Here is a 20,627-nt window from a genome sequence, read left to right on the forward strand (position 1 = left end):
TGATTAATTAAGTACAATGTTTGAAGTGTATGCATCGTCACACTGACCCCACCCTACCACCACTTTAACCCCCAAAGCAAAATATGGTGAAAGTAGGGCTGGGTATTGGTTGATTGTATTGTGTATTAAAATGCCTTGTTATGCAATACCAAATTTTAATAACTAAGTAGTAAATATCAGTGAGCCAATAAGCATGTGTAATGTTGTGCCATTATGTCAAAACAGATTTGATAAAATTGGCTAAAAAAAAGTACCCTCTAGTAACCGGTATGTGAATGTTTTGATACCCAACCCTAGAGAAGAACAAAGAAAAAGAAAGGGAATATTACTTGGAGAAAAAGATGGTCTGAAGAAGCATGCATACTTAACACATGGGCACTGTGAAACGGTGTCATGTGCTGCATGAAGAAACAATACCAGACCTGCTCAGAATAACAACCTTTCTTTCCATACAGAGTCATTAAGCCGTGATGTTCTGAAAAGGTCACACGGTTCTGTTCCTGCTAGATATATGGGAATGCAGGGGCATGTTTGTGTGTGTGTGTGTGTGTGTGTGTGTGTGTGTGTGTGTGCATGCGTGCCAATGTGTTGCAAGGGGGTGAAAGTAAGTGTGTGCACTTCTTGATAATGTTTAATAGCCACGGAGTCATTAGTGTTAACATCATCTTAATTGCGCTGAAGTGGCCTTCACAGTACATAAACAAACACAGGCTAGAGCTGATGTACTGTTAGCATCCATTGTGGAAGTGGTGATTTTACAAAGTGGTGGCTCAAATCGTTCAATTACTATGCTCACAAGCCATTAAAGGGACAGACATGAACGGGATACAAAGGTTGTTTTTAGTTTGTTTGTTTTTTAAAAATAATAGGTTTGTGTTTTTAAATGTATTTTTTTCACAAAAATACTAATACCAACCACTCGATGTTATCAGCTGATTGAATGGGCTTTATCAGTTGTTCACCGTCATAGATATGACCCGGTATGGCTTTACCCCGCCATAGATATGAATCAGTATGGCCTTAATCTACCTCCTAATTGGCTTAGTAGGCCATCCACATCAATATAAGATGCTCAGAGCAACTGCTTGGCAGCGGCTCTGTAAGATGACGTGGTATAAGGAGCGACCATGGTAGGGAGTAGTATAGTAGTGTAAAGAGGGAAAGTCCACATTAGGGGGAAAGATGGGATAGCAAACAAAGGACTTGCCCGACTTTTACCCGGGAGACTGGCGGTTGAAAGGAAAGGCAACATTGACGTCATTTCAATTACGCAGGCAGTTATCTTCTGTATGCAACGTTTGTTATGTAGCATTCTTAACTAATGCCAAAAATGTTAGCATTTAAAAAAATATGTTTTTGGGGCAATTTAGCATTTAATAGACAGGACAGTTGTAGACAGGAAAAGGGGGAGAAAGGTGCAAGACATGCAGCAGCAAATGGCCGCAGGTCGGACTCAAACCCTGAGCCGCTGCATTGAGGACTCAGCCTCTGCATATGGGTGCCTGCTCTACCAGGTGAGCTATCCAGGCACCAAACTGTTAGCATTTACACCCAAACCACAATATTTTCCTAAACCTAACCTATCCTAAGTAACGGTACTACCAGAGCGTTAAAACTGATGCCAAGGGGTCCTGTCAAAGCTAACCATGAGCATTACCATGTGAATAGATAATAACAGCCTTCTGAACCTATTAGTAGATGTAGTAGGCCCCTTCTAACCCATATCTATGAGGCTCATAACCACTGATAACCCCCATTTGATGGAGTGATACCAACACTAAAACAAATGGATAACTCGACAAATTACAAGAGCTTTCCTACTCTGCAAGCACTGTCCACCTCTCCAGCTTATTACATGCATGTAATGTCCTCTCGAAAACACCACTTGTCAGAACACACAATCAGTTTGTCCAAGCTGATATCCCCTTTCACTGAAGCAACTTAGAGCCTAAGTTGCCAAGAGCCAAGTTACTCGAGAGCCTCAAGTAACTTGTTATAGTGGTGCTAGAGGTGTAGGAGTAGTGAGAAGGAAAATGTGAACTGCTAAGGGAAAAAATAGGTTAAATCAATGATCAATGGGAAGCCTCTTAGGAGGTCTAGGAGCGCAGATCCACTCTGTTCCATTCCACAGGACTGTATTCCTCAGGCTCCCGGGTATCCCACATCAAAGACAGATGAAGTGGGGGAGATGAAAGAAAAACAGTCTGTAGTGGATGTGTGAGATGCATGCATTAAATATCGTGTGCGTGCCCGTTGAATGTGTTCCGACACGCACATGTGATGAGCTGGCACAGGTCAGTCCACAAAGGATTCGGGGAATCTTGTGAAGCTATGACTGTTGTTGACATATGAAAAGCTGCTGGGTGGTTACACAACTGCCATTCCTTTTTCTGCCCACATTGAGGGTCCATTATCTATTCACCAGGTATCAGAAGCATGCATCCATTAAGATTAGCCTTGGAAGAAAAGAAAACAGAATAGAAGGTGGCCCAGACCTCCTCTGATCTCCTAAAACTTAAAGCCAAAATCTGCCACACACTGCTGTGACGGGAACTCAACTGAATAGATGCAGTGCGTACTAAGAATGGGTCAGACTGAGCAAATACAGCGAGGAGACGATTGCATACAGTGTATATATATTCTATCTACAAGCCAGCTCTCTGAGGACCCTGGGTAGTCATCTGAAATGTCGATGGTGCCTCTGTTCTCTGATGTTGAATCAGTGTTGAAGTGAGTGAATAAAGCAACTGGCCCGAGGTCTCCAGGACAGAGGCGGCTGTCTGACAACGCCTGTCATAGAGCTGACATTTCACATGCGGAGGGGGAGCTGGCAAGACGGACGAGCTAGGCGAGGGACGGGAGATACTAAATAAATGACTGTCTGTACTTTGCTGAGAGCCCTTCAATGGCGAACAAATCAAGCCAAACCAATAATGTGACGAGACAAAACCCAATCACGAGAGAGAAAGGAGAGAGAAAAGGGGAACAGAAAAGAAGATTTGCTGTGCTGTGTCTGGAACCACAACATTTAGCCAGAAGCAGGTCACTTACTCCCTCTCTCTTTCTGTAACTGCCTGCCTTTCTCTTTCTTTCTCTTTAACCCTCGCTTTGTCCCTCCATCCCCTCTATTTCTCTGCCGGGTTGGCAGTCAAACATAGCAAGCTGTGGCCGTTACATAACAATTCATTTGTTGGCTGGTGCCGAGAGACGTCTTGGCGGCAGATGCACAAGCAGCAACTAAGGCCCTTAACGGTGATGGTGGTGGTGGTGTGTGTGTGTGTGTGGGGGGGGGGGGGGGGGGGGGGGGGGGGGGGGGGGGGGGGGGGGGGGGGGGGGGGGGGGGGGCACACAGACACAAACACAAACAAACAGTCTGTAATAGGTTAGGAAAACAAACACTGGGGTTACTGGTGGAGGCCTCGCGCTCTTCTTCGCGGGTGCATCATGTAAACTGAGGAGCCAACTGGACTCTCAAGCAATCTGTTGGGTTTAATAATGTTTTGATGAAGTCACTGACACTTATGCCAATACACTGTAATTTGTGTTTTACACAAACACACTTCAGGCTGTTACAAATAGGGAGATGTGCATTCATTTATCATTAATAGGAAATTAGCCTATTTAGCTAGATTGAAGCACACTGCCCATGTTCTCACTTTTGCAAGAGCCCTGCATGTTGCTGTGGGGGGAAACAGGATATGTACAAAGAAGTCGTATTTATTGACACAACCCAAAAAGCCCATGTTTGTCTTATGGTGAATTATTTACATAACAAACAAATAGCTCTATTCTTAGTCCCTTGATTTGGATGAGGAAAAATTCCACAAAACTACGTATGACTGGGAAAAAAATGTGCATGAAAAAGGATGGCATTAATTCATGTTTTAACCAAAAAGGACATGACCCTTTTCGGTTGCAGTTTACATATCTTTACTTACAAGAAGTTCCCTTTTGTGTGTCTAAACCAACCCAAACAAGGTGTCCGATATGAAAATCAGTCATTATTACATCCGCCAAACAGGTAATGTTTTTGCTTTGTTTGTCTGTCTATCAGTAGGATTATGGGAAAAACTACTGGCCCAACTTTTATGAAACTTGGTGGAGAAAGGGTAGAGAATGGGCGAAGGAAGAACCCAGTACATTTTGGAGTGGTACAAATTGCCAGATAGATACCCACTTTTTTCCATTGTGTTAACATTGCGAGATAGGGCACGACCTTGGCAAGGTCTGTGCTCTCCAAATGCCCTTCTGGTTTGTAATGGTTTTTGAAGGCACAGACAAATGATGTCGTCCTCCCGAAAGGTGTGTTTGAAAAGGAAACTAATGCTGTTCTGTTGTCAGTTAATACTTAACTGGCTAAGGAGAGGGAACATGGCAATGAAGGGGGACACGGTCTAGATAAGACTTCCCGAGCTTACTGAATGCAACAATGCTGCTCACTGTACTGTGACTCAACAAGGATGTTGTTGCTGTGGTGGAACCAGACACTGCATACCAATATTTTTTCATTTGATGTCCATAAATGGCACAGTTTAATTTTCAGAGGCATAAACAAATGGCTGACACTGACTAAAACGTGGCATCTTTGTGTTTGGAGGGCAAAAGATGTCAAAAGGTTTTAAAGTCCTCGCTCATTACTTTGACTGCATTAACCCAAATGTAGCTTTACTTAGTTGTTCATTTGCATGTTTCCCACTCACTGATTCTGTATACTTTTCTGAGCATGCTTGGGGCAGCCTAACCTTCAAACCACAGCATTAACATGTAATTTCCTCCGCTCAGAGCCTGGAGGGGGTGCTTAAACCAAAGCAGTGTTGATGACTACACTGACTCTGCATTGGAACAGTTGGGGGAAAAAAAACAGGAAAAGGCTTTCGCTCCGGGCTATTTCAGAACCTGTTGAGAATGTTTGGACAATGCATGGCAGCACTGGTGAGATGGGCTATGGCTGTTACACACTCATTTAAAATCCCTAAATGTCACGAAGGCGTGATTTTGCAAAAGAAAAATGAATTCAGTGCCGAGAAAACGAAGCTGTGTTCGTTGCAAAGACATTTGTTCTCATTGCATGCTCTTCCAAGTATCTTTAAGTACAAAGGACCGTTCACGCTCACTCTGTAAGTGAAGACAAGTTATAGAAATGAAGTGGAGCCAAGATTGTTGAAAGAGACGCTTGGAGGCAAATAAAGCTCCAAATCTTATTTCATCTCGTCTTATTAACAGCGGCGAGCAGATAGCGCCACGGTTTCCCCCTAAACACAAGCGGAGATGTGATTTGATGCAAGCAGGCAGCCATTCCAGTGTCCACACACTCCAGTGGCATCTCCACCTCCACAATAACTCCGCTACCTCACACAACCCAAATTAATTTCCCGAGCTTGTACTTAAGTGTGCATGCCGTGGCTAATGAGGCAAAATTAGACAAACAACAAGCACGGTTCACCCTGGATTTGAGTCAACACATCTCAGACAACAGCCAGTCAGGGGGTGGGTGGGGGGGCCTCACAACAGCAAGGAAATATATTGTTGCAGCCAGCTCTCGCTGGTAAACAAACAGCGAACATTTTCTCTGTAATTAGCAGAGCTTCCCTGCCAAAAGCATGGCGATTACAGTGATCACAGCCATCATCTTTAGCCGTCAAGATGTATGACATGTAAGCTTTTGCTGCATATCTGTTAAATTATGTAGGCAAGCATCTGTACATCGCTGTCTTTTGATAGGTCTGTTTTTTTCTGTGGTCTCTGTCTCTATGGGCCAAGGGGATGCGACACATCTTGGCTGTCTGTGTACAGATACAAACACCTGAAAATACACAACTTCCAATCGTCTAGCTAACTGGATGCACAGAGAAAGGATGTAAGAAGAAAAGTGAATCTATAGTTTAGCTCTAAATTAGTGCTTAGTGCCTTCAGGCTCATCAGAAGTAGAGATCCCGGCACAGCGCATTGACTTTAACAAGTTTTATGATATATGTCGTGAGCTCCAAGCTTGCAATGACTGTGGTCTGCTTTTAAAAGTCCTCGGCAAGGACCAAAGGACGTGCCAACAACACTTGGGGCGGGGGGGGGGGAACACTCCCTCTTAGAGGATAATTTTCAAACTGGAGCTGATTGTGAACACGGAAAACTCCTGCAGTACTACTTCTCTTCCCTTCCTTCCCCATTCCCTTTCCCTCCCAATCACTCTCGCTCAAGATTAAAAAAGAGTTTCACGGATGTCAAGAAGTATTAGCTTCTTGTACGAGGCTGTGAGGATACAGGGATAGACCTCCTCATCTTGTGCTCTCTGTCTTTCCTTTTCTCCCCTGTATCCCTCCAAGAGTCCAGGGCGTGTAATTGTGTGGAGGCCCCCTACCTTTCGTTCACCAAAACTGCACTTATTATCTATTTGAACAAGATTTATTGAGGGAGAGGATAAAAATAACATGCAACACTAGGGAATCACAAAGGTAGGAAGCTACACAGGGGAGTCACACAGGGCGACATTTTCTTTCATAAAGCTTAACAATTAATGTACTGTTATCAGAGAAACACGAGGTATCAGCTGGCACCAGAATTGCATGGGCCGGCAAAAAAAACACCAAAAAACAGTAGTAAGAGGTAATGGACTGACCTCACTGTGAAGAGGGTTTCACAGAGACTATTTCTTCAGAAGAAGGTGGTTCCCCTGAAAACCGTGGATCATTCATGGATCAATGCTTTTACATACAATATTTCTTTCTTGTGAGCACCACAAAGTCAATTTCATCCACCTCTACTGAATGGGGTGAAGGCCAAAATCTGAGAGGACATCGCAAAACATAAAATTATCTCTAATGGCTTAATAGAGCAACATATTATGGCCATTGTGGCTAAAAAAAATAAAAAAGATCACGGAGCCAGGGGAGGAGGGTAATATTCCCTGAAGCTTTGAGATTCTCTGAGATTTGAGTGTGCAAAATTGGGAGAAATAGCTCATACATTTACGAGACAAAAACTCATATATCATCAAAAAACTCTTGGCATTCTCTGAGATTAAAAATGCATATTTCCAATTTTGTTGTTGGAAAATTGTGTTCGTTACTTTACTTTGCAAGGCTGGATCAACCTCATCACCCCACAGTTCACACAGTTTGCCGTGTACTATTCCTGCAGTGGATGACCTAATAAAAATGTAAGTATACTTTGCATTTGGATAGTCATTTTCTCATAAATTCACAACTTTAATCATGTTGTGATTTTCTTTTCTTGTCATTTGGTGGAACGGAGCCTTTAGCAATTAATTTATAGTGCTTGTTAGCAAGGTAGAGACAACATGAGATAAATGGTTGGTGCTACTGTAAATGTGTGGCAACTGGGAAATTTAAGCTGTAAGACTACTATTTTTCCAAAAAGAAATCTTTCTGTTGCAAGGATTACATTTTCTGAAAACATACCTTAGTGATATTTTTTTAGCTCAGTTAAGAAGGCTTATCTTTTTTATTTGCCTGAAACTGTAATGGAGTAGGCGTGCACCATGGTCCTAATGCTGTGGTATAAAAGACCCACGCACCAATGCAACATATCCTGCTTCATCCCACATTCAGGGTACAACATAGAGCTTGGGTAAAGAAAAATGTGGGGGGAGCAAGTGTATAAAAGTCTGGGTGAAAATGCCAGTAGAGACAGAACTAGAGCTCTCTCTCTCTCTCTCAGCAAGAGTTATAGGCCGAGGTGAGATTTATGTGGCGAAGAGAGGACGAGGAGGGAGAGAAAGAACGAGCTGGCATTGGCCGTGACACAGGCATGTTAGTAGCGGGTGCAGATGGAGCAATGAGAGGACAGTTCTCTCTCAGTGCTCCCACTAGGGCTGGGTATGGTAATACGGGTACCGATTCCAAAAGCATGCGTTCAATAACGAATTCTAAACGATACTTTGTCCAATACCAATTTCATGAAACAAAAATGAAATTCCAACATCATGGCACAAATGATTTGTTTTTTTCTGCTCCTACTAAGTGAGCCCTGTCTCTGTGTAACGTAGAGGTTGTCCTGCGTGTCTTTATGACGTGTAACATTAGACAGCCAATCACAGACACTGTTAGACCTTGGTAGAAGCATGCTGCATGCTTATTGGCTCACTAATGCTGATGAGATTTACTAAGGTATTATAATTGGGTATTGAATTACAAGGCATTTTTCGATACTCAACACTATGGAGGCAATTTGGTTGCCTGAAAAGTATTTAATTGGGTACCAAGCCCAACCTCCTACAGCGGTTGCTACAGAGATGCGAAGGATACAATAGAGCGAAAGGGAAGAGAGATGATGAGGGAAAGAGGGGATGAAAGATTGCTAACCCCGACCTTTGCCTCTGCCGTTTACTTCCACCCCCTGCCCTTCAACTGCTGCTGCTACATTCTTTCCTTTGTTGTCTCCTTCCTCAATCTCTGCCGTCATTCATTCTTTCTCCCTAACTCTGCAGAAACCACACAGGCTGCGCTACAGTCCAAGGTACTGTATGTGGAGGAAGCCTAGCTGTTTCTAATGAGACACACTCTGCGAGATTTCAAACCACGTCCCGCGCCTTCAGGAATAACAGCACAAAGTAATGAACAGAGAGGTTAGAGTAAGGGGAAGGATGGAGACATTAGGAGGAAAGAAATGGGAGAGATCAAGCATGAGATGAAAAAAGAAGCCAGGTGGCAAAGAGGTAGGTGGGAAACCAGACCTTTTTTTAACCTCAGTCCAGTTTAAAAAAAAAAAAAAAAAAAAGGAAAGTTAGGTAACAGCAGCATCTACATGACATACTTGAAAACACATGGACAATACAAGGCACATCATCTAGAGCCAAAAGCCTGTCATCTGCAGTATTAAAGATCGGAGTCTTCTCTCTGACTCAGAGTGGGATCAGAAGTACATGAAATAACTCGTGGGCAAGACCTAATTTCGCTTGAAATTTGATCAATGAAATCTGAAAACTAATCAGGTAGGTAGATAGTTTAGAGATGCCATAACGGTGGGGGATTTTCTCAAGAACGCTGCTGCTCGAGTCCTCACCAAGACGAAGGAAGTGGATCCCATACTACTGGTGGTTTCTAAAGGACTGAGCTGTTTATTTCTGATCTGGTGCTACATTATAAACCACAAAGACCTCTCAGGTCGCCTGGATCAGGTCTGCTTTCTGAAGAAGCAGCATTCAGTTTTTATGCACCGCATTTCTGGAACAGTGGTGATTCTAGAGTAGACTTGTGTTCATTGTTATTTGTAGATTGTTAGTCTTTTGTAGAACCAAACCTATGGAGGATGGTATGTAATACTTGTGCTAAGTAAATTTGGTATCCCTTCAATTGCATGTAGCCTTTCCCCTTCATTTGAAAAGGTCTTCTACACCCACTGATCTGGAACAAACTCCCAGAAAGCTTCAGGTCAGCTGCAACTCTCTTCCTTCTTTTTTGATTCTCCCTTTTTTTTAAGTAATTGTTTATTTCCTACAACGTACAGTAACTTTTATTATTGTATTTCATACCTGTCATTCTATTTTAGCTGTTTTTATATTCTTGTACGGAAAAAAAGATTATAATAGCATACATTTCCCAATTGTTGTTTTAGCTGTTTTCATATTCTCTTTAATGATTTATGTAAAGCACTTTGAATTGCCTTGTTGCTGAAATGTGCTAAACAAACAAAGCTGACTTGCCTCCCTATAAGAGAAAGAGGATGGAGAGAACATTTAGAAACATCTGAAGATTTGAGTTCTTTTTTTATGTAAATGCAACAATTATGCTCACAGCTTTAAAGTCCATCAGAACAAGCTAAAGTAGGTTCTGAAATGTAACTTTTTGTAAAGTGGACAACATCTGATTACAGCGTGAAATGATTTCACTTGATGTTCCGGAGAAAACCAACTCATTCAGACTCCAAAATGAAGTAATTTGGCTTACTTTTGTGTTGTTTCAGACATTTGACAAATGTCAAATGAAGTGAAAATGCATCTTTATTGTCTGGCTGGCAGGCAGGCAGGCAATAAAGATTGGGAAAATGAAACTACAGACTCATGTACTTTAACATTCTCATGACTAAACTGTTTATCATGAAGTCTGAATATATGTGTGCAATATCAGGTGGCTTACAATCTTAAATAAAACTGTGTTTTTTAAAACTGTGTATAAAAAAAGTGTTTCATTATATGATCTGCGCGATTACACACAAAGGCTGCAAGTGTGTGTGATGGCTTTGGTGAATAATCTAACTGTTCACACAAGCAAATGTGAAACAAAGCAGCTCTTCTATAGATAGGAAAGGAGAGATAGAGAGGGGAGTCATTATTGAGAGGAGTGCTGTAATCAGCGGCTACAGTGAGGTGAGGGTTGAGTGTGTTGCTTTCCATCTGCTAGATTTGCCCTTCGGTGAACAGCCGCCACATGGTGGTTTTAACACTGCAAACCACTCCCTCCACAGCAATCCCACGCTGTCTTCCTAATCATTGCTTGACTTTGAAACCCTCACAGAATGTGTGCGTCATCCTCTCCTGAGTCACAGATTCCCCTGTCACTTTTTTTTCTCCTTTTTGCGGCGCTTGTTAGCTTTGTTAGCTGTGCAGCCCGGTCAGATCACTGGTGTACTTGCATAGTGGCTGGCAGGCGAATGGGAGGGATTGAAAGGATCCTTTGCTGGTTACATGTTAGCCATGGCAGGGTGGCTAGGCTGCAGTGTTAGAAAAAAGTATTCAGATCCTTTACTTAAGTAAGAAATACTATAGCTGAAAAATACTCCATACTTATAAGTGAAAATTCTGAATTAAAAATATTACTAAAGTGAAAGTAGAGTGTCATTAGCAAAACATTAAATTGTGCAGAATGTCTCTTTCCAAAGTGTTATATTAATATACAGTATTTTTTTTATTCAGTTTAATTAACTAACAAATACATGTAGGAATGTAAGAGCATTTTAATTTTGTAGTTCGTCAATGTGGAGCCAATGTTAGATACTTTGTGCACTACTGGGTAGATAAGTTGTATAGTACTTCATCTTATCATATAAGAATATCATGTTTTCATACAAAAAGTCATTGTCAAATAAATGTAGTAAATTTAAAAAAAAGTACAATATTAACTCTTAATGTAGTAGAGTAGAAGAATAAAGAAGTACCTCAATACTGTACGATATTTTGCTGATTCAAATGCAGCTCTGTGACCTCTTTGTGTGGGCAGTGTGTTTAGATAAACAATGTTTGCCTTCCCTCTCTGCTGCGAGTGCACAGAGCTCGTCGTGGGGCAGGGCAGCAGATTTCTGCCGAGATCCGCCGGATAATGCAGCTCCGCTACTGCTCCTGTGCACTGGCGCCACAGAAGGAAGCCAAACACCTAAACACACTGCCCACACAAAGATGACACAGAGCGGGTTTAAAAGCGGCAAAGTATTCCCTCAAGTACAGTACTTGAGTAAATATAGTTAGTTACTTTCCACCAATGCTAGGCAGTACCAATCACTTTAACATTAAATAATGCAAACGCCCCATCTAAACCCACTGTCATTACACAGACCGGCCACAGGGAGAGTTAGAGCACGTTGCTTCTGCCTGGATGCTGCTTCATCTTTGAGGGAAGACAAAGGAAATTAGCTCACAACTATCCAACGGGCTAAAATAAACTGGGTTTTAGTCTTATTATCCAAGATTGCCAGGGTTAATAACACCACCAACAATACCCTAACATTATGAAAAGTGTTTGTGAGGCAGAATATCAGCCTATTCTCTACCTTGCCTTCAGCCTCTTGCAATAAATCCCCTTAATGAAATTTTACATCCTTACCCTTGACACGTCAGTTAGCTGATCTGTGTGTTATTATACAGGTATACATGCAGAAATGAGAGAGTGTCCAGAGGAAACATGGAAGAAGTGATTTACAGTTTGGGCCCACAGTTGTGAAATGACCTACTTTGGATTTGGCAGGCAGGGAGGGAGAGAGAGAGAGAGAGAGAGAGAAAGAGCGTCACCGCTCACACTCTCATATACATTAGGTCTGCTGCCAGAATCTCTCAACAAGACTTCTGTCATGTAACACCCCAGCCATGGAAAGCTAATTTTATTAAAGCAGGTTGGAAGTCAACATATAGGAATATAAGAAAAAACACTTTTTCTAATCCCTAAAGAAGATATATTACTAGGCAAACATTTCTCTGAGGTGGTGTTGAACCTGACTCAGATTAATGGGAAGCATGGCAATTTATTAGTTATTGTCACACATAGATCCGACTAGTGTCACACTAGAGATCCGCTTCAAACATATTTTTAATCATATTTGTGCATCTCACTACTAAAGTATGTAGCTATGTGGGTTTATGTCTTTTTTCAATATTAGCTTAGCATGTCCACAATATTTCCATGTACCCAACTGCAGAAAGAAACCTCTGGAGTACAAGTACCTCTGGTTGTCTTAAAAAGAAAAACATACCAGGGAGCTTGGTGCATTAAAAACATAGAAGGACGGAAAGGATGAAAGAGGAGTGGCTTGGTCCCAACTTAACAACAAACAGGAAACAAAAGTATGTGAATCAGAGAGTGACAATGCCCAGTGCGATGGTGACAGAAAGAAGAGTTTGTTAATGACACCGAGGGAAGACAGAAATGTCAAACAGAATGAGTCCCGAGTGTCAACTCGCAAGCATTTTATGTGTACATATAGATATAAACAGCTGTTGTGAATGTTAAACTGTATATGTAAGTATGTATATGACAGATGGGTAGATAGGAACTCAATTGCCAATTAGTCAGTCATTCAGTCAACAACTGAGTCACTCCATCACTGTTTTATCTGCTTTATCTCTCTGTGCCCCCTGCCTGTCTAGATCAACCTCACACTATAGCCGTCCAGACTTCTTGACTTGCACTAATCAACTACCGCCTATTAAAATCCATTTTCTGCCAAGCTGAGGCACATTTTCTGACAAGTGGGGAGAAGGAGAGATGGAAATTGCCCTTAATCACCAGCGCACAGTGTTTGCTGTGTCCACGCTACGCCGTAATCCAAGAACAGAATGGAGGAGGAACAATGAAAACAAAGGGACATTGACACTACATTGAGGAGAGCACAGAACACCACAACTGACCTCTTACAAAATGGGAACGCTCGTCAGTGAGAAAATGGCGGTGGATGCAACTAAGCCTCTGATCTGGATGTCCTGGTGTATAAGCTGCCTCAAAAACTTCCAAACCAGTTCAAAGCGCACGAGGTAATAAATCACTTAATGTAGGTCATTAAACTATCACTTTGGAGGAAACTTTGGGCCTGGAGCTCATTGGACTGATATAGGATAAATGATTATTAAGGGCAAAAAAATGACATAGCTTTAGCTTGAAAAACAGAAATCATGATAAGTTAAATTAGGGCTGTCAAAATGAATGTGATAATAACAATTTCTTTTAGGCCACTAATTTTTGTTGACGCACTCAGTAGGGAAAATCAGGAAGCGGTGCAGCAGTGACGTTGTGGATGGCTAGCGGAAGCAAAGCTACCTGGGCAGAAATGGATAAAGAAAAGGGTCTTTTAAATGGCAAGTTGAGTTTCAAAGCCCTTCCGGATGGTTCGCTCCACAGGGCTAAAGTTATTAGCATGTACTGTTGATGAGAGCATTAAACAGTTGAAAAATATTCCTTTCAAAGTACAATTAGAACGGATGTAAATGTAATCGCAAGTTAACTATGGGAATTTTTTAATCAACTGACAGCCCTAGTTTTAACTCCTATTGAGTAAGGGTGTTGAAATAATCATTTTGACAATGTGACACGGACAATTCTGCATCAATCCTGTGACAGACCATAATTGATTATTACTAGCCTACTGATGTTGCTTGTTGATTTTCCATTTTTGTTTTGCCTTGATGGTTCATCTGAGTGCCGTCATTCATTGCATACGTGTTAATTAGGCAAGAGCAAGTCACTGACTGGAAAATGGTAATGTAAGGTCCATGAGTAACAATAATTAAGCGTTACACTATGAGCTATACCGTTTCCTGCAAATAAAGAAAGGATGATATGACGTTCCGTCACGTATAATAAGACATTTAGAGGTGTTGATAACCATCAGGTTGTGAATGTAGACTATAGCCTTTCTTTGTAGGAATCATGTCCTTTTTAAAAGCAGATACAATAAAAAGCTTTGTTCATACAGTATATATCTGACTGCTTGAATTTGTTGATGAATAGCATGTGCATTAATATATAATAATGATAGATGACGCATTGCGTTTCATCGTGATATCGAATTTAACACAGGATAATCATAATCGAATTGAGAGACCAGTGAAGACTCACAGCCCTGCTATAAAGTCACCTAGGGTCATTAAAAGGTCCCAGAGGACATCATAAACCATGATCCTGGGGCAAAAAACAACTACTGCAGACGTGACCTCGACAGTTTGCACATAACAAGCCCTCTCTAACACTTGCATCATCTCATTCTTCATTGAACTACAAAAAACAGCGTCCTCCTCCTTCTCTCCTAACTGAGAGAACAGTGCAGTGACAGTGGCAGCCATTTTGTGCCTGTGTTTTTCCCCCCCAAGCCTAAGTGCTGAGTGAATAGGAAAAGAGTTGGGAAGGGAGCCAGGACAGCGTTTTGGCAGCAGTAGATGTACAGGCCAATGCATGACAAATGAGTGTGTCATGCATACTGTGGAGCCTGGGCAGAGACCTGCTCGGCTCATCCGTTTGGTGAACAAGGCTCAAGTCAATTTGACTACAAAGACCCCCTCGCTGCAGCCTCAGACAGCCCCCCCCCCCCCCCCCATACTCCTCCTGTAGCAGGAAAAGGAAGCAGGGAGCTGTCTTGATCTGGCTCAAAGGAGAAGAGGAGGGACTGGGGGTGAAGGGAAATGTGGGAGGTAGCGGTGGAATAAGACCGGAGGCGAGAGGCTGTGAAACATCCTGGCAGAGGAGGAGAGTGGGGGGGGGGGGGTAAACAAAACACAACGTGAATCATGGAGTGACATGCACAAGAAGGGGACACAGAGAGAACAAAAAGTGTTGGGGGGGGGGGGAGAAAAACACAGCGAGAGTCAAAAGTTTCAATTTATAAGCATCAAACCCCCCCCACTCAGGGTATTATTATGATTTCATGTTTTAGAAATACTCCTCGATAGGGGCCACAACTCCATCAGAACCCATACAATATGCATACAGTGCAGAGCCCTTGTTCTCCCTGCGACAATAAATCATCCCCTCCTGTGTGTTTTATGCTCAGTGAAGCACTGGCTTTGACGACAGTTAATTTCATGCCAATTGTTCGCTGCTTTTTCTTTTCCTCCCCCCCCCGAACCCCGCAGTCAGCCCTTTCATTCGACAAAGACAGACTCTTGCATGGGTCTGATTAAAAAGTGTGCTCTGACAGAAGGAAAGATGTTGGCTGCTACCGGAGGAAATCAATGCTACCAAACGGCTCCCTATATTAATATTAAGTGGGTTTAATTTTTTATTTGGTAACGCAGGTGTTGCATATAGAATAAACCTACATGGGCGGGAGGTACAGAGGCTCAAAAATGGTCGTTCTAAAAAGGGAAGAAGAGGTTGCACATCTTAGGTTTCCAAGTTAAGGAAGACAAAATACAGTAATTGCACTTATTCAAACACTCTAAAGGAGGCTTTGTGCCAAAAAGCCTCAGCGTTGATTTATTATGATGTTAGCCTAATAAAATAAGTGCAGTGACATTATTTTGTCTTTTTTAACTAAAGAACCTCAGATGTGCTACCTTACCTTCACTTTTTGGAAAATGCCTATTGGATTTTGGGTTTAGCACTCCAACGAGAATCTCCATTCTTTCAGGTAAAACATGCTTCTCTGATCACCTGGCATTTCACAGCAAGGTTCTGCGTTGTGCGGTAAAACCAAAGGGGAACAACATGTGTAGTGTACTGACTTGAATGAAAGAAACACAAGAACATCATTTCTGGAGACAAAAAACACCAGCCACTGCACACAGACTAGACACTTAACACAAACACTCAACATGTGACGAAAACATCAAATACGCTCAAACATAGCAACGCAGGGTTCAACATAAGATGAACGATTATAGTGTGGTGTAGCGCCCACTGCTGTTAAATCACTACTGTGCCCTACAGCTGTCTGCTTCTGTTGTCTAATCAGTTCTTCTTTGTCTACGAGTGTGTGTTTGTGGCAGATCGGGTGGACAGACAACAAGCCATTAACTGTAGTGACGGCTGCCTCTGATCATCAGGTCGACCCAGGTCAAACTCTCCTTCCTCTGCACACTTCATTTTCTGTACCACTTGAGTCATGAGGGTGCAACACTTAAAAAGGTGCAGCCAACACGAGAGCAATTTTACTTCTGAAGTGTTTCTAGTTAGAACCAGACATCCATCACTGGACCAGATACACTTCCCTTTCCACAGATACATTAATCAAAACCAACTCGGAGACATGCATGGAAACGCAACACCACTTGTGTTTCTGTTGCGCATCAAGTGAAGAATCCCATCCACAGGATGTATTTTTAACCTTAGAACAAACTAAAAAAGAATACTTTGGTATTCTGGGAGACAAGCTCATTAGCTTGAGATAAGAACTTCTAAGACCCTCTCATTTTTGTGCATTATGTATAAAGCTAGATCAAGCAGGCAAATTGCTTAGCTTAGTTTGGCAAGGAGTTACGTGCTGGAACCATACCTTGGCCTGGTCAATGACTCTTGTCTAGAAACTCCATACTCTACAAAGTCACTGCGTATTTCCAAGATGCAATCCAGCAAATACCCATTTATACACTTTCACTAGGTGATATTTTAAAAACAAAGCCAAGATAGTTAAAGCTAGCCAGTAAGCTTTGTAAACGCAAGCTATTTCTATCTTCATATTTACCATTTAGGCTGAAAGAGGTATTAATCTTCCCATTTTAATCTTGCCAAGAAAGTACATTTTTGTAGAGTTTTTGACCTTTAGGAACATTTATATTATTTATTATTTATTTCCGTTCATGCACTTTGGTGAACAAATACACTGTGCTGCCAATGGTTTTAACTATTCCACAATACCCTGGAAATCCAGAGGTCTTAGTAGAGTACAATTTGAATTTGCTCAGCAAATTACTCTGCCATCGAGTAATGCTGCTCATTAACTATATCACTGTAGCCAAGCTGCACCAATCACATCGGTGTATCTGATCTAGGCGGGCCAGGGGAGAGCTAAACAGATGACAGTTTAATCTACCAGTTATCTCCGATGGTAGGTAAGCACGTGGGCCTCTGGATACATCACCCCGTGTGTTGTTATGATAGGTCGTAGTGTTATCCAATTGCGTGCAGTGAGATTTTTAAATATGTCCCTCAAGATTGGCAACTTTTATTACTCAATGCCAGACCCTTAGTCTTTTGGATTTGGGTCTGAATTTCCAGAATAGGTAACTAGACCAAAATATGAAGCAATGCACCATCAAAGACAGGGAAGCAGAAGACTGCTAGCAAGTTAACCTAAATGTAACATTTAAAAGTTGCATGTTGAAAAGGTGAACTTGAATCATAAAGTGAACCACATCATTAAAAAACTAGAACTGCAATACTTTTATCGTCTAAAGTACACCATTGGGGCAAAAGAAGCAAAAGATCTAAATGTGTCTTTGGATAGAGGACTTATTTGATGCTGTTAAGGAGCAGTTTAGCATTTTTATTAATCCCTTATTGTGCACTGAGAACGTCTTCAGAATTTGAGTGGGTAATTCCGGCAAATCCACGGTGTCTCTGGGGGGGACTCTGGGACTTAAGTTGAGAAGATTACTTATTTGTACTTAAAAATCCATCTTGTGCAGCTCTTGTTGTCTTTTCTCTCCTTTTTCATGTCATCAATTTTATGTTTCTCTCCCCTTGATTTATCCCTTTCTTTTTTATCACTTGTTTCTAATTGCAACAATCTATCCCTTTCTTAAGATTTTACGACCATGTACCCCAATTACCTTTCTCCTGTGTCATCATATTGATCACCTCCCTCATCTAATCTCTCCTAATGTTAAGCCTTGTGATTGGTGCCAGAGAATCAACTGTCACCCAGAATAACCAGAAGTACCAATGTTGTGCCAGTCAGTCCGTGGCGACTTGGCTTGGCAACAGGAGGCAACAGTTCAAGTTACAGTGCAGACCACGTACAGGGTGTGGACTGGTAGCTGGAGCAGTGTTACTCCACTTCCTAGGTTCCTTTGAGGAAGGCAAAGAAAAAGAAAGAAGTGGAGAGGAAATATCCAAACTAAGCTCAAAACATAGGGCCACATTTGCCTTTAGTTCAGTAAGAAGAAAAAAAACCTTTTTCTTCATCAGACGAAGAACATTAGGTGTGAGGAGCTTATTTATGTCATATTAAAAGGATTTTGGGCTAAATAATTCCTTGAAGAAAGAATGAAGCATCCAGGAGTTGCCCACAGGCTCCGTCATCTGAAAGTGTCTTATCTAATAAATCAAAGGTTTCAGGATAGGGACCAGCCTTAAGGTAAGCTAATTAAAAACACATGGAAACCCAAAAAAACTCCTTGACTTGCCTCTGGTCCTTCAGAGGCATAAAGTGAAAAAGCCAACTGCTAATTTAAAGCTATTCAAGGGTAAGGCGGATTGCACAGACTAAGGCTCCAGGATTAGAGTAGATTGCAGGGCAGTGTGTTTAATGCAAAGGAGATAGCAGGGTCATTTAAAGCACCACTGAAACCTGCAGCTCCACTCCCTGCAGCACCAAGCCTCTGTTCACATGTTGTCTCGGCACGGCGTTCACTCCTCTGCTCTCTGTGACTCCCTTCACCTTCTGTCTCTGCTCTTTTCTGCATCGACTTCCTTACACTGTATATATTTTTCTGACCCTGACTCCCATTCAACGGAAATACGAATGCAAAGAATATCAAAAAGTCTCTAAGGAGTGAAAACGTCGCTTAAACATTGCTGATCAAATAGTCTTACTCTTAACAGTTGCTTCTCTGTCTTGAACGTCATTAAAAAAAGACACGGAGGAAAGACAGAGCCTTTGAGTTCCCCTGACCTTGGTACATTCGATGTAACAAGCCCACACAGGCATTAGAAGAAAACTGTGTGTGTGAGTCACAGAACTCAGCGGATAAAACATTTGGCTCTGGATATTTTCATGTTATCATATTTGGCCCCATCCAGGAACATAATGTAAAAGGTAATTTGCAGAGGTCGGCATGGCTATCGCTCAAAGCAGTCTTCACTGGAATATTAAAATTCAATCACATAAGGTGGCTGACCAGACTGGCGACAAGCTCGACGAGAGCGTTGGTTATCTGGCTGAACCAGATTGGGCCTGCCGGTTTTGGGCCTGTAATTTTCCCAGGGATTGAATCAGGTTGACATCAAGCTAATTTCCTCATGTTTTATTCATGAAAGATAAAAATGTATAAAAAGATATATCTTTTTTTACACTGATATATATATTTTAACAGTGGAAATTCAGGTTGTTAATCAGTAGGGGTGGGAATCACCAGAGGCCCAACAACACGATATTATCATGATACTTTGGTCACGCTACGATATTATTGCAATTTTAAACATATTGCGTTATTCTGCAATATATTGCAATTTATTTCCTTTTTTTCCAAGTTAAAAATGATGTCACCAAAGGAAAACTTATTGTTGCTTCTTGTGTTCTTGTTTTATCTGTTCAATTCACTTCAGTTGTATTGCTGCAAAATGGGAGTGGACTGAAAAAGCAATGAATTGTATTATTCTAGTAGCAAAAAGTAACATTTTAGTTTGACTATTCCAGCTAACAAAGAAACCCCAAACAAAAAGACTATTAAATACTGGCGGAGGCTTGCGTTTCTTCTTGTGGGTGTTCGGTGATTGACAATAAGCAGACCAAAACATAATTGACGCACCGACATAAAGACTCTCAACTCGGGGTTTACAGTATGTCTCAGTGAAATAAAAGGTTGATACTTGGCAACTGTGCGTCAATATAGTTTTGCCATGGAAAATATTGTTCTCCCCTATCCCTATTAATCAGGCTTGACCCAAAACTGTAGTGGTGGTTCGTGCTTGGACTATGCTGGTTGGGCCTGATTGTTCTGGGCCTGATCACAGCTCTACTCTACACAGTCTGCAGTCAGAGGACAGAGAGCCAATAGGATTGGAGAGTGAGTCTGCAGCGTGCAGTGGGAAGTCTCAAAGGACATTTCCTCCACAGGGAAAAAAGTGACTGAAGATAAGGGCAGAGAATTGGTGGCTGCATGTATTATATATTTACTTTCTTCAAGCTGAACAAAGCAGGTACTCGCCCAAAGGTTCTATTTGACTGAGAATAAAAACAGTTGGCTCTCACTGCCACCTCTGCGATGTCTGTAATATGCATGGTCACTAAGAGAGCAGTAGGTTTTAAAGACTAACATCTCTTTTGAGGGAACAACTCGCACATCCGGAAAGTCTCCTGTACAAGTGCGGTGGAAAAAAACATCAATTTAGAAACAAAGGAACAAATTCAACCCTCTGCTCTTGCTAAAGCATAACCGTTTCTTTACAAAAAACTAACGTTTCGGTCCCTCCGGGACCTCATCGAGAGTATTTCCAACAAACACAACCAGGTTTAAATACAGTGGGTACGGAAAGTATTCAGACCCCTTTAAATTTTTCACTCTTTGTTTCATTGCAGTCATTTTCCAAAAATCA

General features: G+C 41.7%; 1 protein-coding gene and 1 long non-coding RNA gene across 8 annotated transcripts in view; one reads left to right on the forward strand and one right to left on the reverse strand.

Moving 5' to 3' along the window:
• Positions 1-20,627, reverse strand: part of nrxn2b (neurexin 2b) — a 589,914-nt gene that overhangs the window by 128,139 nt on the left and 441,148 nt on the right. The gene's annotated exons all lie outside the window — the stretch shown is intronic.
• Positions 1,050-20,091, forward strand: LOC117934887. The gene is made up of 3 exons (XR_004654588.1): positions 1,050-1,145; positions 4,905-4,907; positions 20,081-20,091. It is a non-coding gene; the product is annotated as an uncharacterized LOC117934887 (long non-coding RNA).

Source organism: Etheostoma cragini, chromosome 19 (assembly GCF_013103735.1).
Source record: "Etheostoma cragini isolate CJK2018 chromosome 19, CSU_Ecrag_1.0, whole genome shotgun sequence".
Taxonomy (NCBI): Eukaryota; Metazoa; Chordata; class Actinopteri; order Perciformes; family Percidae; genus Etheostoma; species Etheostoma cragini.